The following is a 14,989-nucleotide window of genomic DNA, read 5'->3' on the forward strand; positions in this document are numbered from 1 at the left end:
TAATTCTGTTTCGCAACTTTGTAAACGTTCTTTCAATTGACGTCGACACAAAAGGAAATACACTTTTTCTTTCCTATTTGAATTATGCTGACACTTCGCTTTTAAATGTGTACTAAGCCTTTAAAACCTGTTGGAAGCGATCGGAAATCCGACTTTACGAGTCTGTAATCGTACTTATTGAATATCGATGTAGAAAGCACGCGTACTCGCAGACAATATGGATTATTCGATCACCCCACCTTTGCGCTGAGATTTTTTTTTCTTTCACTAACTTCGGTGACTTGATACTAGCTTCTACTACGTCTGTATATAAGCAACGATTACTGTAGCTTTCACTACTTGAACCTTAAGTAGACTATTTATAGGAGGCCTAATTACTAACTTTGGTATCTGAAATTATTTTGTTTACATTTTAATGACTTTTATCGTCACGATCATTGTTATTGATGTTAAGAGTCATAAAATGTAAACGAGACTAGTTCAAATACAGGAGCTATAGCTCTATATCTCTATTTCTCTTGCTCTTTCTCTATCTCTTTATCTATGTCTCTATCTCTCTCTCTCTCTCTCTCTCTCTCTCTCTCTCTTTCCCATTCCTCCCCTCACCCTTCTCTGAACCGCCCCTCCTTCTCTCTTTACCTCTGTCTGTCTGTCTCTCTCTCTATCTCTCTGTCTGTCTGTCTCTCCCTCCCTCTCTCTCTGTCTGTCTCTCCCTCCCTCCCACCCTCCACATCTCTCTCTCTCTCTCTCTCTCTCTCTCTCTCTCTCTCTCTCTCTCTCTCTCTCTCTCTCTCTATATATATATATATATATATATATATATCTGTCTCTCTGCCTCTCTTTCTCTCTGTCTCTGTCTCTCACTTGCCTACCATCCTGCTATTGTCACTATTCATGCCAGTACAGTTTACGTTCTAAGTTTCACGTTCTAATAATGAAATGAAAGATTGTTGTTTATTACACTAACAAGTTTAGGTTTTCAGAATTCAAATAGAGTTAATCGTAATATGATTATCAAGAAATGACTTTATTATCCTAAAAAAACTCGTTCTTTATAAGAGTAGGCTGAGCTCTGGGAAAGTTGGAAAAACAATTATCTTCCACAAGCTTCAACTGTTATTTTCATGTCAGTCTCGAAGAGCTTCATAGAAATATGTTCACTGAAAATGATGGCTCTTTAAATTCCCTCATATATTAATAGCTAAAGGTTGTGAACCCCAGCTTTCATGCCACATGTTTGTGTAGTCCCGTATCCACATTTCTGTGTACGGTGCATGTGACTCTTAGCAACACGGAGCCAATTTATCATAATGTTGGTGATTCCAAAACCTCACAGTATACACCGATACGTTTGTACTACATGATCAATCTTTCAAATTGCTTCCCAACTCAGATTTACCCATAAACATTAGCTACAAAGCTAAGTTCAGTAAAAAAAAAAAAAATATGCAGGTATGTGATGTTATTAAGTACACTTCCCTCTCGGTAAAATAAGGATAAAGATTATCATTCTTCAATGAAAAAAACACAGGGATTGTTCACTCACTACACTCCGTATACAGTTTCATACATATTTGTTAGTTTCGTGCTTTAAATGATATCAGATGATCACTGGAAAATCTCGGAAATGCATCTTTGTCGTAATTTAATCATCCTTATTGAACATCAATAAAAGACCGACCATACGCACAAGCTGCTATGGATTAATTGATTGAGTTTCTGGATGCGCAGATTTTGCCATGCTTTGCAAAACTGAGATTCACTCAGATTCACTTTTACACGGACTACACATCAAATCGCAGTCTGAAAAGAGCTTTATTATCATAGCGCTTTTGTGTAATTTATGTATTTATATTACTCATTGATGTCGTCTGAATAGGGATAAGTAGACAATTTTTTCGTTCATTGACAAATTGTTTTGACTGGTTGGAGAGGAGAATTGAAAGCTTTCCATTCTTTAAAATTCATTCAATTTTGCTGTAAGAAAAAAATGAGGAAACAAATTAAAAGCGAAAACTGATGTAGAGTTTTGTTTTTGCTTACTACGAAATGAACTGAGAAAGGGATGAGGACTGGATGATTTTTAACTTTTGTGGTAATTTCAAGTATAAAGAGTTGTCTTTTTTTGCAAAAGATTCGGGTAAATTGGTGAGTTATGGAGGATTTTCAGCTACCGTCAGATCGGTTGAGATTTCAAAATGCATTTCTGGAAGAGAATAATACTAATGATGTTGATGACGATTGGTGATGATTATAATAAATGATATATCAGATGTTGTGCCATGAATGTAAAACAAATTATATGTATTGTCAAAAAATCTTAGTGTGCGAAGTTCATATCAGTAGATTCTTTTTGTGTGTTTTTCTTGAAGGGGGGGGGGGGGGGGATAAGAGAGAAAATAGTTACCTACCTTCATCTCTCTATGTCTTACTCTATCTCATTCTCCTCCCTCTCAACGTCCCTCATCCGTCCCTCTCTTTCTTTCTCTCTCCCTCTCCGTCTCTGTTTCTTTCTTTCTTTTCCTTTCCTCTGCCTCTTTTTTCTTCTTTTACACTCCGTTCTCTCTTCCTCCTAACCCTTTCCGTTTCCCTCTCTGTTTTTAATGCTGTATATGTTAATGTATTTCTATCTCAGGTCTACATTTGGTTGCGAGTATAGCAATGAGAATGTACACACAAATTATTCAAAAGACAAATTATAATGATGATAATACAGGTATTCGCAATTGTCTTCCCTATTACATACAAAGGTGCATGTCCCATTAATCATTATATAAACGCCAGTGCACTCAGACCTGCAGCGAAAAAGCCCTTTACATATCCTCGAAGACCTCCACGATGGGCTCTACCTCTTCCCTTCTATTCTCTCATATCTTTTTCATTTTTGTTCTTGACCTTTTTATTTCCCTCTTTTTTTCTAGTTGACATTTAAAATGTGTTTTCACCGTTCCATCCCTATAATGTCTTAGTTCATAGTATTTGTGTAACATTATTATGCTTCCGTCAAAGATTTGCTCAGATGAAAAGTCTCACCATGTCATAAATTAATGACAGTAAACTCATTGGAGATGTTGCAAAAGAAGATTAAAAGAACAAAGGATCTAACAAGCTGATAATCGAACTACAGTTAGGGATGGGTCCGTTGCCTTTCCGTATCACGCGCAAGCCGCATATCCCATATAAAACACCATCCTGAGTAACATACAGCAAAGAGCCCCTATTCAAAATACCCCCTTCCAAACCATATCGCCAAGCTGATGGAAAGCGGCATATTCTCTCCGCATTGGCCACGATGGCCTTCACCACTGTGCCAGTGAAAATATTTACACAGCGTTTGGGAACGAGTCTTTGGTTACCAAACCATCGGGCTAGAGTCCCGACTTGACGAGTCTAATATTGATTGGTTTTAAGTAGTGCTACTTGATGTAGATTCATGACGAAAATGTGCACCGCGTCTTCGATAATCATCTTAACCCGAAGACTCCCAAAGATACACCGAGTGACCGAGATGCCTAAAAACCAATTTATTGGTTGAAGATTTGTGAGCAAGTTTTGACTATGGGTAAATCGAATGAATTTTTTGCTTTATACAGACGACAAAAACTAGTATACCACTTTGCAAAAGTTCCGACTTTGTGGAGTCTAACTTTTATTAATTGGTTTTAAGTATAGCGACTTGATGTAGATTCATGACGATATGTGCACCGCGTCTTCAATAATCATCCTAACCCTTAGACTACTAAGAATGCACCGAGAAGCCTAAACTAAGTTATTGCTAGAATAAAGTGAAAGGATTTTGGAGCAAGCTTTGAGTATGGGTAAATGATCGAATGTATTTTAGCCTTTATGTTACGGACGACCTCTAAACTAGTATACCCCTTTGCAAGAGCCCCGACTTTGTGGAGTCTAACTTATGTTGATTGTTTTTAAGTAGAGCTACGAAAATGAGCACCCCGTCTCTGATAATCATCTTAACCCCAAGACTATCAAGAATAAACCGAGATGCCTAAAACCAATTTATTGCTATAATAATGTGAAAGGATTTGGGAATAAGTTCTGAACACACAGGATAGGGATAAATGAAATGTATTTTACCCTTCACATTACCGACCATTAAAATAGTATACCAACTAGCAAGAGTCCTAACTTTGACGAGTCTCGTCGCGATCAGTTTTAACTGTAGATAGTTCATAATGCTTGACGTAGATTTATGTCGAAAATGTGCACGCCGTCTTGTAATAATCAAATACTTTGTCCCACGACATGCTTTACCGGCTGCTTCTTAGATTTCAGTATAACGTCGGGCAAGATACCTGACTTGACGAGCCTGATATTAAGTGCTTTTAAGTAGAACTGTTAAATAAAATATGCACCCCGTCTTCAATAATCGCTTAGCCCGTAGACTCTCAAATACATAGAGATGCATAATAACAAGGAAAGTGTGATAAAATAAGACTCTATTGCTTTATACTTCATTTCACCTTAGAATTGGCATAAGGCTTCCAATAATAACTATACAATGTTCTGGTGTAAGTAGGGTCTTTAAATCTCTGATACCACACCGTCTTCAAATAAAATATCCTGGATCAATAGTGAATTTGGAAGTTTTTACGTTGATGACTTCTCAAGAAAATATACAACTCTGACTCTCATCCAACGTCTATGATTAAATGAGTCCCGAGTTATCTGAATTCAAAATAGAGACCTCAAGGCCGGGCCGCCTTTTCAATATTTCTGTAATGCTAGATATATAAACTTGTATTAAAGGAAATAACAAAAGCAACTAGTAGTCACATTTTGTGGCCTTCTTGTTAGTATCGAAACATGGAATCGTGGATAGAAATGAAATCAAAGTACACTGCATAATCTTTATTTACTGATTTTTACGAAAGTCTACACAGCAGACACTGACTCCAGCTAGAAATCAACACTTTACATTCGAGGAGAAATGGAGGGAAAGCGGAAAGATACATTTGAGAAGAGTGAAGTGAAAAGGGATAACAGAGAAAGAGTACGAGGAAAAACATACCTCGAAAGAGTATAGGAGAAGGAAGAGGGCTAAGGGAGAGGGAGAAGTGAAGAGAGGAAAATCCTTGAAAGGAGATAGAATGAGGAATAACAAAGAGAGAAAGAAAGAGAGTTAGAAGGAGAGCACCACAGACAGAGGAGTAGAGAGAGAGAGAGGGGGGTGGTGAAAGTAGACACACTTGCACGCGAGCAGTCCGCGCAGACAAGTTATCGATATTGGCTCTCAAGGGGTTATCGATACCGAATTTGTAACGAGCAATTTGCGCAAATTTTGTTTCGCCAATTTGTTCATTGAATACGCGTAGAGCGGGGTACATTACAGCAATCGGAGAAAAGAAAGCACCGTATATGAACAAAATAGAAAGTTGGCGGTTGAAATGCTGCCGGGGCGTTTAGCGCAAATTGCCTGGGGGAAATATGGTGGAATCATTTTGGTAGCATTGATATCAAAATTTAGCTGAATTCGGCGCGATGATTTTTGTGGAGGAGTGATACCGATAATGCCTGACGAGTTATTGGAACGAATTACTGCAAAGTGGTTATTTAAGGGCAGGCAAAAACAGAGAAAATCTAATTAGGACTTGAAGACTTTTCCCTCTTTCGAAATACTCATCTTATCTTTCAAAGTAGGGTGAATTAGCGGTTGTTTCTTAAACAAAACGAGTCGAAGTAACCACAGCTTTGCAATTCCTGGATAATAACATTTCCTTCGTCTCGTTTGTTGCGGGGTGTTGTTATTCATTCTCTTATCATCCATATTCTAACCATTTGCCTTTTTTGTAAAAATACACTTGTATTTTATTTTATTCTCGTTCTTGCTCTTTCTTTAATGATAACGATTTTTATCTTCGGGTATAGTTGCAAGGATATAGTTCCTGACGTCACGCATTGAATAGCAACCCTGTCTGGACAACCTTCCATCCCTTAATTTTATCAATCCTTTTTCTTACCTCGCCCCACCGAAAAGAGATTTGATTAATAAGAATAATGAATAAATAAACAAACACACCAACAAAACAAGTAATTGTATACCCTCTTCGTCTGAGAAAGTAGTAAAAAGAAATTTGACTCTGGACAACTCTGACAAAAGTTGTTTGAATCGACACTGAAGAAAGTTTCCTAATGTAACGCATTTCGGGAATCTAACCATGCATTCTATACAAACTCTTACCGGGTTTTGAGAGCTATTCTACTTTGGGTCACAAACAAGTCTAGAGTTAACGCCCTTCCCTACCCCCTAAATCTGCCAATTCTATGCTTAACCCAATTTCTACTTAACCATATAGCTGAATACCATACTCGTATTAGAAAAGTGGTAAATAAAATTTGGATGAATTTGAAAGAAGAAAAGAAGAAAAACATGGGCAGTTGGAACTGCACTGTGATACTTTGATTCTTGTAACGTGTTACATGAATCAATCCGGTTTTGTCTACAAAATATATCTGAGTAACTGAGCTCACCTACTGACGCCAACAACAAAATATTTTGCCCCTCTTTTCCCCTCAAATCTAACAATCCTCTTTCCTTACCCCCTAAAATCTTCAAAGCCAGGTAATTGAACACCATCGCTACCTAAGAAAGAAGTAAATAACAAAATTTGATGAATTCGAGAAAGAAAAAAAAATGGGCACTCGGATCGAGACTGAAATAACTTTCCTAATGTAACGCGTTTTAGGTATGTATCACCTGTACGGTGTGGTGCGTACTCGGCTGCAATACTGTATGCTAATTGGCTAGCAGACGCGCGGAGTTGAAAAAGCTGCAACTTGGGCCGAACGCGGCAGACATGATCTTTGTTGGTTGCCAAGTTGAAAGTTTTCGATTGTCGATATTGTAGCTTTAAATTCTTCCTTTCAAGACATAGCTCTCTGTTTAGCTTCAATGTTAGAGGAAACTGAAGTGGAGATAGTGGGGTTGTTTTTAGACTGTTTGAGAACACCTTAGTTTAGTACAACATTCGGGTGGTATTTTCATATCTCAAGACGATAACAATTAACTTTAAATAGAAAAATTGAATAACAAGCATTCCAAGAAATTCTCTCCTGGTATATTGAATTCCTTTCTATTCCTTCTGCGTGTTAACTTCACATGCTTACATCTTTCACAATAATTAGAATCCAGTTCTTTGTTCTTTCTGCGCTGTAATTGTCATTTTATAATATAAATTGCATATCAACACGTTGTGGTTTTTACTTCAAGGAGAGAGTAGCCTACTTGCAGATTTCATGAAACAAAACAAAACAAAACAGTCAAACAGATTTTTTCTTTCAAACTCGAAAACTATTGATATTTGAAATGATGACAATTTTAACTATGTCCATACACTTACTGTTTATACCATTTCACCACTTCATCTACTTTCTTCAATCGATTTATTCAACTTACAACATATTTTTTCCTTTTTTTATGTGTCAAGAATGTTAATAGATGTCTACTTTTGTTTTATTTTCATATGACGAGGTATTGCTCAGTTTTTCCCCCAATTCTCGTGTTCAATTTGGTTATAAAAGATCGCTTTGATGGGAGAGTAGCTGCCCGGGGATTCGGTATGGAAATGAGGCATGCAGAGGGTCTCATCCATCGGAACACTCCACGCACGCCCGGGAAGATTCCCGCCATCTGTAGCCTCTTCACCGGCTACTCAAGTATGATACTCCACCGCGTGTTTTAAATGCACGCTAATGGCAGTTAAAAGCCCCGTACGACGGGTGCAGCGAAGGGCGAGGATTGTGGGCGCCTGTCCGCACGGACGCTTAAAACACGCATGCGCGTGGGTGGGAGAGTGGTGCCCGATCAGTTTGCGCGGTGCGTGTAGGCGCTGCGCGAAATGGGTGAGATGGGGTAGGGGTACCAAGCTTTTGGGGGCAGTGGGAACGGCGGGGTAAGGGAGAAGAGAGTGGAATCGGGAGGGAGGGGATTATGTCTTGAGGTTTTAGGAAAGAGGGAGATAGGCGAGTGAAGATGGAGAGGTTAGAACACTGTGAATAAGAGGTTTTTGATACCTAGCATGCAAACAACAACGACAATAATGAATACGTAACGACGTAAAAGATGTGTACATACCTCATACGGACGCCAAACCTTCAAAATCATTCCATCCTTTAGGATATAGGACTCGCAATATATGTTGAAAAGCAAGACTTTAGATCAGGTTAAACGAAATTATGTCAAAGAGTAAACATTAAAGTTGGAGGAGGAGATGTGACACAAACACCCCCCCCCCCCCCCCCCCCCGATTTAAAAATGTATTTTTTTAATAATTTGAAGGTTTTCAAGTCTTCTTATTCTGTTAGATTTGAAACCTTATGTGTATGAAGTGGGATCAAGGGTTGCCGAGAGGATTATATATAGAATGAGAGGGTAATATATCTATAACTATTGTGATGATGACGAGAATGATGAGTTAATGACGAAAACCATGATAATGATGACGATGTTGATGGCGTCATTAAGAATTATTTGATTAACGTTAGCAGTGATGGTGATGGTGGTGACGGTGACGATAAATTATGGATGTAATGGTTGGTGATGATGATGATCATGATGATCACGAATGTAATGATGATGATGATGATGACGGCGACGATGATGAAGATAATGATGACGGTGATGATGGTGATGATAATAACGATCAAGCATGATAACGATGATGGTGAGTTGATGATGATGATGGTGATGATGATGATGATGTTGGTGATGATGATGATGAATGTGAGGATGACGATCATTGTATATAGTAATGATGATGGCAATGATGGTCATCGCGATCATGGAAGTAGGTCTAGAGATGATTGTGGTGTTAATGAAGAAGATGAAACCTAAATTCAAAATAAAAGACCTTAACAACCCTCGGCATGCTTGGAAACTCTCATAAATAGAGTCAAAACAATACGGCAAACTGAAAAAAAAGGCAATCATGATGTCGGTCAGATGGGCTGTTGTACGGGCCTATACTGGTTTGACGAGGTACTGTAATTTGAATTGATTGATCTACGTTCGATTTGTTATAAACAAAGCTTGGCGAAGAAGAGGATTGTAACTGATCTTCATCATCCTCATCACCATTATCCTCATCACCATCATCCTCATCACCATCATCATCATCATCGTCATTACCATCATCTTCATTATCATCATCATCATCATCTTTATCATCATGATTATCATCATCATCTTTAGTAGTATTGCCATTAATATTTTCATTATCATTATCAATATTGTAATCATATTTATCATTATTATTGCCATTAGTATCAATTATTATCATCATTATATTTCAGTGGGCTACTAAAAGTCCACAATCACTACGGTCAAAACTGTCTACAAAATCAATCTATAAATTTCATAAGCTCTTCGTGATATATCACACCATTTAAAATAGCGTTTTGATTAACCGAGTACTGGGGTTGTATTGTCATCGCATCGAAATTCTTGAACAGATGGTCGGGCGAGCTCAGGGCCAGTCTGGTCGGGTTTTTCGACCTGGTCCGTTGTGTTGGATCAATACATACCAGAGCATTGAATTCATTAACGAGATTCAAGTGAAGAGTTAAGTGTTTAAATGCTACAGGGTGTAATGTTTCATTTCTCGAGCTCTCAGTCATATGGGCGGTGGGTTGCTCACCCACCCCACTCTCTCTCTCTCTCTCTTTCCTTTGAATATCCGCACATATTCCTTTTACTGTTGTATTAGTACCATTTTGTTTCTCTCTCTTCGATGCCTCCTTCTCTCTCTCTAATTCTCTCTCCCTTTCCCCCTCTCTACCCCTCTCTCTCTTCCTCTGTCTGTGTTTCTTCACAACGTTCTAGTTTCATGTCCCTCTCTTTCGCCCTCTGTTTCTTTGTTGTCATATTCATTGCTTCCTTACATTTAAGCATAATATAAATGACTGCCATTTCTTTCCTTTTATCTCTTTTAAAATAATTTTGTGAATAATTATCCTCTCTCTCTCTCTCTCTCTCTCTCCTTCCCTCGATTAAACTGCTTTTGTTGATTTCTATTCTCTCTTTCTGTATCATTTTTGTACATACTATTCTTTTGTTTTTCATCTTCGTCTTTACATTCTTCAGTCACAAGATTTTGATTAAAAAACACTTTTTTTTACCAACTTTAAAGTATTAATTTTATCTTCAACTTTGCAAAATAAAACATACATGCATACCATTATCTTCCCATCGTCCTATTCTAATATCACAAAACCATCGGCAAGGCCGTAGAAGATCAAAATCCTCGCATCAAACATTTATAGAGCAGAATTTCTCTATCCACTTCTGAAACAGTCGTGTCTGTAACGCGTGATTTTTTTTCTTCCATTGGCGCGTTCGATCTCGCACCGCGTTATACCTTCTCGTATATACTGCAGTGTCAAACGCCGACGCGTGTGGTGTACAAACGTTGCCCGAAGCAATTGGGAAATAAAAGTAGCAAATTTGGCGAACAAATGAAATTAAATTTATCACACTTTCCAACACACCAAACTCGAGCCTCCATTTAGTAAATTAGGAGGAGATAGACGCTCAATCTGAGGGCGAAAACTTGCGTGGGTTTGGGATAGTGGGGAGAAAGCGTAAGAGATGAAGAGAGGCAGAAATTAGAGCAAATTTTATAATGCCTTTTGGCCAATTGTGACAGAAATTGGAACTTGTTTAAGGGGATGGAGAGGGGAGAAAATGAGCAACAGAGAAATTAAGAGAGAAATAAATAGAAAATGTGTCATTTTTTTTCTTCATTTTTAAGAAAAATATATATTTGTTGTTCGTTTTCAACTATATTTTTTGTTTTGTTTTTCAATTTACTGTGTTGCCTTCAACAAAAGTAAAACAAAGAATGTTACAAAATATACTGTTCCCGGAAGGCTTTTTCATAGAATTGGGGAGAAATATATTGAAATTCAATAAACTCCATTAAATTATAGCTCTTGATTGTTTTAATCAATCGTTGTCTTGCAACGAAAAGGCCTTTGTATGTAGAACATATTTATATGCGAAATATTAAAAAGTCTATATCTAACGAGACAGAAGTTTCAGTTTTGTAAAGGCTTAAAATAAGTGCTAAAAATATTCAAATAAAGTAAGTAACGAAACATAACTGAATATGTACACAGACAGTTCTCTTATTGGTAAATAAATGAAATGATAGATATAAAGATATCACAATGAATGAATATTTAAATTACTAGGTAAAGTTAACTTCAGGAAGAGAAAGAAAACAACTAATGAAAGAAAAGTGAAAAAAGGCCCAAGGAAAAAGAGCAAAAAATAGCAAAAAAAGCCCAAAAGGAGAAAATAAGACAGGAAATAAAATAATGCACGGAGAAAGAGAAACGGCATTCGGGCGGGCAGTCAATCTACGGTGTTTTTAAATTGTCTCCCAGGCTTTTGCTTCGGGCCTTTTCAGTAAATTGGCGTTAAATCTAATCTGTAATTGCCTTAAATGCCTGGAGCTGAAAGACTATCGGCACAATAATACGTCACAGGACATCAATAAAGGAAAGGCTCGTAAAAAGAAGAAAACTGGCAGATAAGAAAAAAGTATTATCTTGACCCAAGCTTTATGGCAAATTGATTTTTAATCATTTTCCTTCATTGTTTTCTTCTTCTAAAGCTTCCTTTTGATTCAATCTTCTTCTATGTATTCGTATCATTGTTGTTGCTGTTATCAACATTAGGCAGGCCTAGTGTTTTCGCTATAAATACCAAAAATAAAAAATGAATAAAAGTTTTAATGAAGAACACTGCGGGTGTATGCCACATGGTTCACTTTACCACAGTTTGACAATATTTTTTTCTTCTTTTCATTTAGATGCATGAAGTTTTGACCAGAATGGTATACGCCTTGTGATCACAGACTTAATAACATAGTGATATTACCAGAGTGTGATCAGTACACATATTGACTTTATAAAGACCTTATTTGATAATTGGTTTAACAATGAGGAAACCTTATTCATAATTATGTCACATTTGGTGAAGAAATGTATTTTACAGTGTGGCAAATTGTGAAAACCTTATATAACGTTGCCAATACAGTTGGAATAATTTTTCTTTACCTCTTTTCATGAAGTGTTTCCGATTTCCCGCAAGACCATATGATTTACTCGTGATGGATAACGTTTGCGATGTTCTCGGCACTTTATTGATCAAGTTCTATTACTCTTTTATTGATTAGTAAAGATATGACAAGGTATACACTGTATTAATCAAGATTAGAACAAAATTTTCACAGTCATTTGATGAAAAGAGGTAAAGAAACATTATTCCAAGTTCATTGGCAACAGTGTGTCACAATGTGTAACATGATGTGGGATGATGTGAGAAAAAAGATTTTATAATGTGTGGCACAGTGTGAAAACCCTATTCAACTTACTTCACTATGTATGACACAAGGGAAAACCTTCTTTCACAATATGTTACACAGCGTGATAACGTTACTTCAACTATGTCACTCATTGTTAAAGAACAAAAAATATTTCGCAGATTATTGCACAGGGTGAAAAGCTTAAACCACACTTTATTATGTAATGTGGAATTGTTGTGAAAAACTCCTAATTTCACACTCATACACATCTCATACAATGTGTAAACCTTATTTCATACTACGTCACACAGTTTGTAAACCTTATTTCATACTACGTCACACAGTGTGTAAACCTTATTTCATACTACGTCACGCAATGTGTAAACCTTATTTCATACTACGTCACACAGTTTGTAAACCTTATTTCATACTACGTCACGCAATGTATAAACCTCATTCGACACTATGTTACACTGTGAATTCTTATTTTACGCCATGTTACAAAGCATGGAAACCTTAATTCACGATGACCTACTGAATGCAAAGACTTCATGTATATAAGCTAATGTGACATAGTTTTATAGTGTGCAACCACAGTGAGGCCACACAATAGGCCATTTTCGTAATGTAATCAAATAATTTAATGCACAAATCTTCGTTACGTGCCTCGTTACATTTTTGTCATTCACCTGTTACTATTCTTAATGTGAACTGTATATATTACGTGTTTCTAGGTAGGATAAGCCATACTGTTTGTCCAATCTAGCAACAAGTAATGTACGCAATTCGCATTCTGACTTTAAAAATACAATTATCCATAACAGGTCAATTAAATAATTTGTTACATGAAACTTAAGAAAGATTTGTGTATTAAATTTGATTTCATTACGAAAATGGTATATTGTGACCATTTTCCTAGTAGGCCTATGCTATGTTCTCATAGTGAAAATACATTGAGGACCTTATATACCAGTTTGTTATTATATTGATGAAACATATTTTGTCTATAGGCTTATATATTACAGATTCTTCTATTACATATTTCATGCATTAGAATAGGCCTACTCATTTTATTCCGTGCAAACCCATAAATTCTACATTAGCAGGAATAATTATGATGATCACATTCAACTATCGAATAGGTCTCGTGTATCTATTCCTCTTTGCTCTCTTTCTCTCTCTGTGTCTGTATTTCTTTCTCTCTCATTTAAACCTTGTCAATCAATGTTCACAATTTCGTTGATATTACAGACATCACTCCAAAATCATGTTAATGATATGACATGTTTATATTCATCCTCACGGTCCTCTATTATCATCACACAATACCGAGCAATTTACCACATTTAATCCGGGCACTTCATTAAAATCATGCTCGCCCCGAAAAACAGAGACCCATCTTACGAAAGCAACATTTTCACCCCTGAAACGCTTTCACGTCGAGCTGAAGCCCGCGATCTCGCCGAAAGCCCGGCGGCGAGCCAGGCGAGCGGTTCAGGCGTACAGACAAGGCACTACACCGCTCCGTGCTCGCGATGTCGTGTGTCTTATGTACACTGTTCCCCATTAACTTTACCGGGCCGCTAGCAACCCTAACGGCGAGTTATCTCCTCTCCTCTTTCCTGCGCCCTATTCGCCTAGTTATTAAAAGACGTAAAAGAGCGCACATTCACGCTTCATTTCGTGGTGGAGTTTGCAAAATACGAGGAGAAGATATTAGAGCATTTTTTTTACCGATGAAATAAATTTCTAGTCACAGTTAAAAGTTTGGATAGTCCTGCGGACTTGCTCTGAGCAAGCCAGGAAAAATACTGTTTTATTTTTAAAGTAAATATTGGGCGATAAATTGAATAGGATGGTTAAGGTTTGGCGTGCTCTCTTCTTCTCTCTCGTTGAAGCGTTGTCTTTCTCCTGCCATCGTTTTTATTCTCGCCCACTTTCTTTCTGCTTATAATCATATGGCATTGTATGCTATTATCATCTCCAAAAATTTGATAATTATCAATCCTTTAATAAGCTTCATTCTCTACAAAATGTTGTTATATCATTCATTATATTATCCCTCATCTCTTTATCTCTCCTTTTTTCTTTCTCTCTCCCTGCTCTCAATGAAATACGTCAATTCTTCTTCAGATCCCATTCTGGCTGTATATGTCTATGCCACCTCTCTGGATATCTCTCTCTCTCTCTCTGTCGCGTATTTGAGCATGTCTCTTTTCTTGATATCAACAAATATATTTATGAAGCACAGACACATCCACACGCACATACACACAATAGAGAGAGAGAGAGAGAGAGAAAGAGAGAGAGAGAGAGAGAGAGAGGGGGGGGGGGAGGTGATGATGATTATGATGATGATGATGATGATTATGATTATGATGATGATTATGATGATGATGATGATGATGGTGATGGTGGTGATGATGATGATGATGATGGTGATGATGATGATGATGATGATGATAGTGGTGATGATGATGGTGGTGATGATGAGGATGAAAATGATGATGGTGATGATGGTGATGATGGCAATGATGATGATGATGGTGATGATGATGATGGTGAAGATAGTAATGATGATGAAGATGGTGATGATGCCATGATGGTAATGATGATGCTGATTATGATAATTAAATAATTTGTTCATCTTGACTTTCACTAAT

The 14,989-nt window shown here is 37.2% G+C and overlaps 1 long non-coding RNA gene across 1 annotated transcript; it reads right to left on the reverse strand.

Moving 5' to 3' along the window:
• Positions 1–11,311: 11,311 nt before the first annotated feature.
• On the reverse strand, positions 11,312–14,567 carry LOC115927380. The gene is made up of 2 exons (XR_004065600.1): positions 12,713–14,567; positions 11,312–12,613 (listed from the first exon to the last, which is right to left on the reverse strand). It is a non-coding gene; the product is annotated as an uncharacterized LOC115927380 (long non-coding RNA).
• Between the last annotated feature and the right edge of the window lie 422 nt (positions 14,568–14,989).

Source organism: Strongylocentrotus purpuratus, unplaced genomic scaffold (assembly GCF_000002235.5).
Source record: "Strongylocentrotus purpuratus isolate Spur 01 unplaced genomic scaffold, Spur_5.0 spur5_scaffold_20, whole genome shotgun sequence".
NCBI classification, from domain to species: Eukaryota; Metazoa; Echinodermata; class Echinoidea; order Camarodonta; family Strongylocentrotidae; genus Strongylocentrotus; species Strongylocentrotus purpuratus.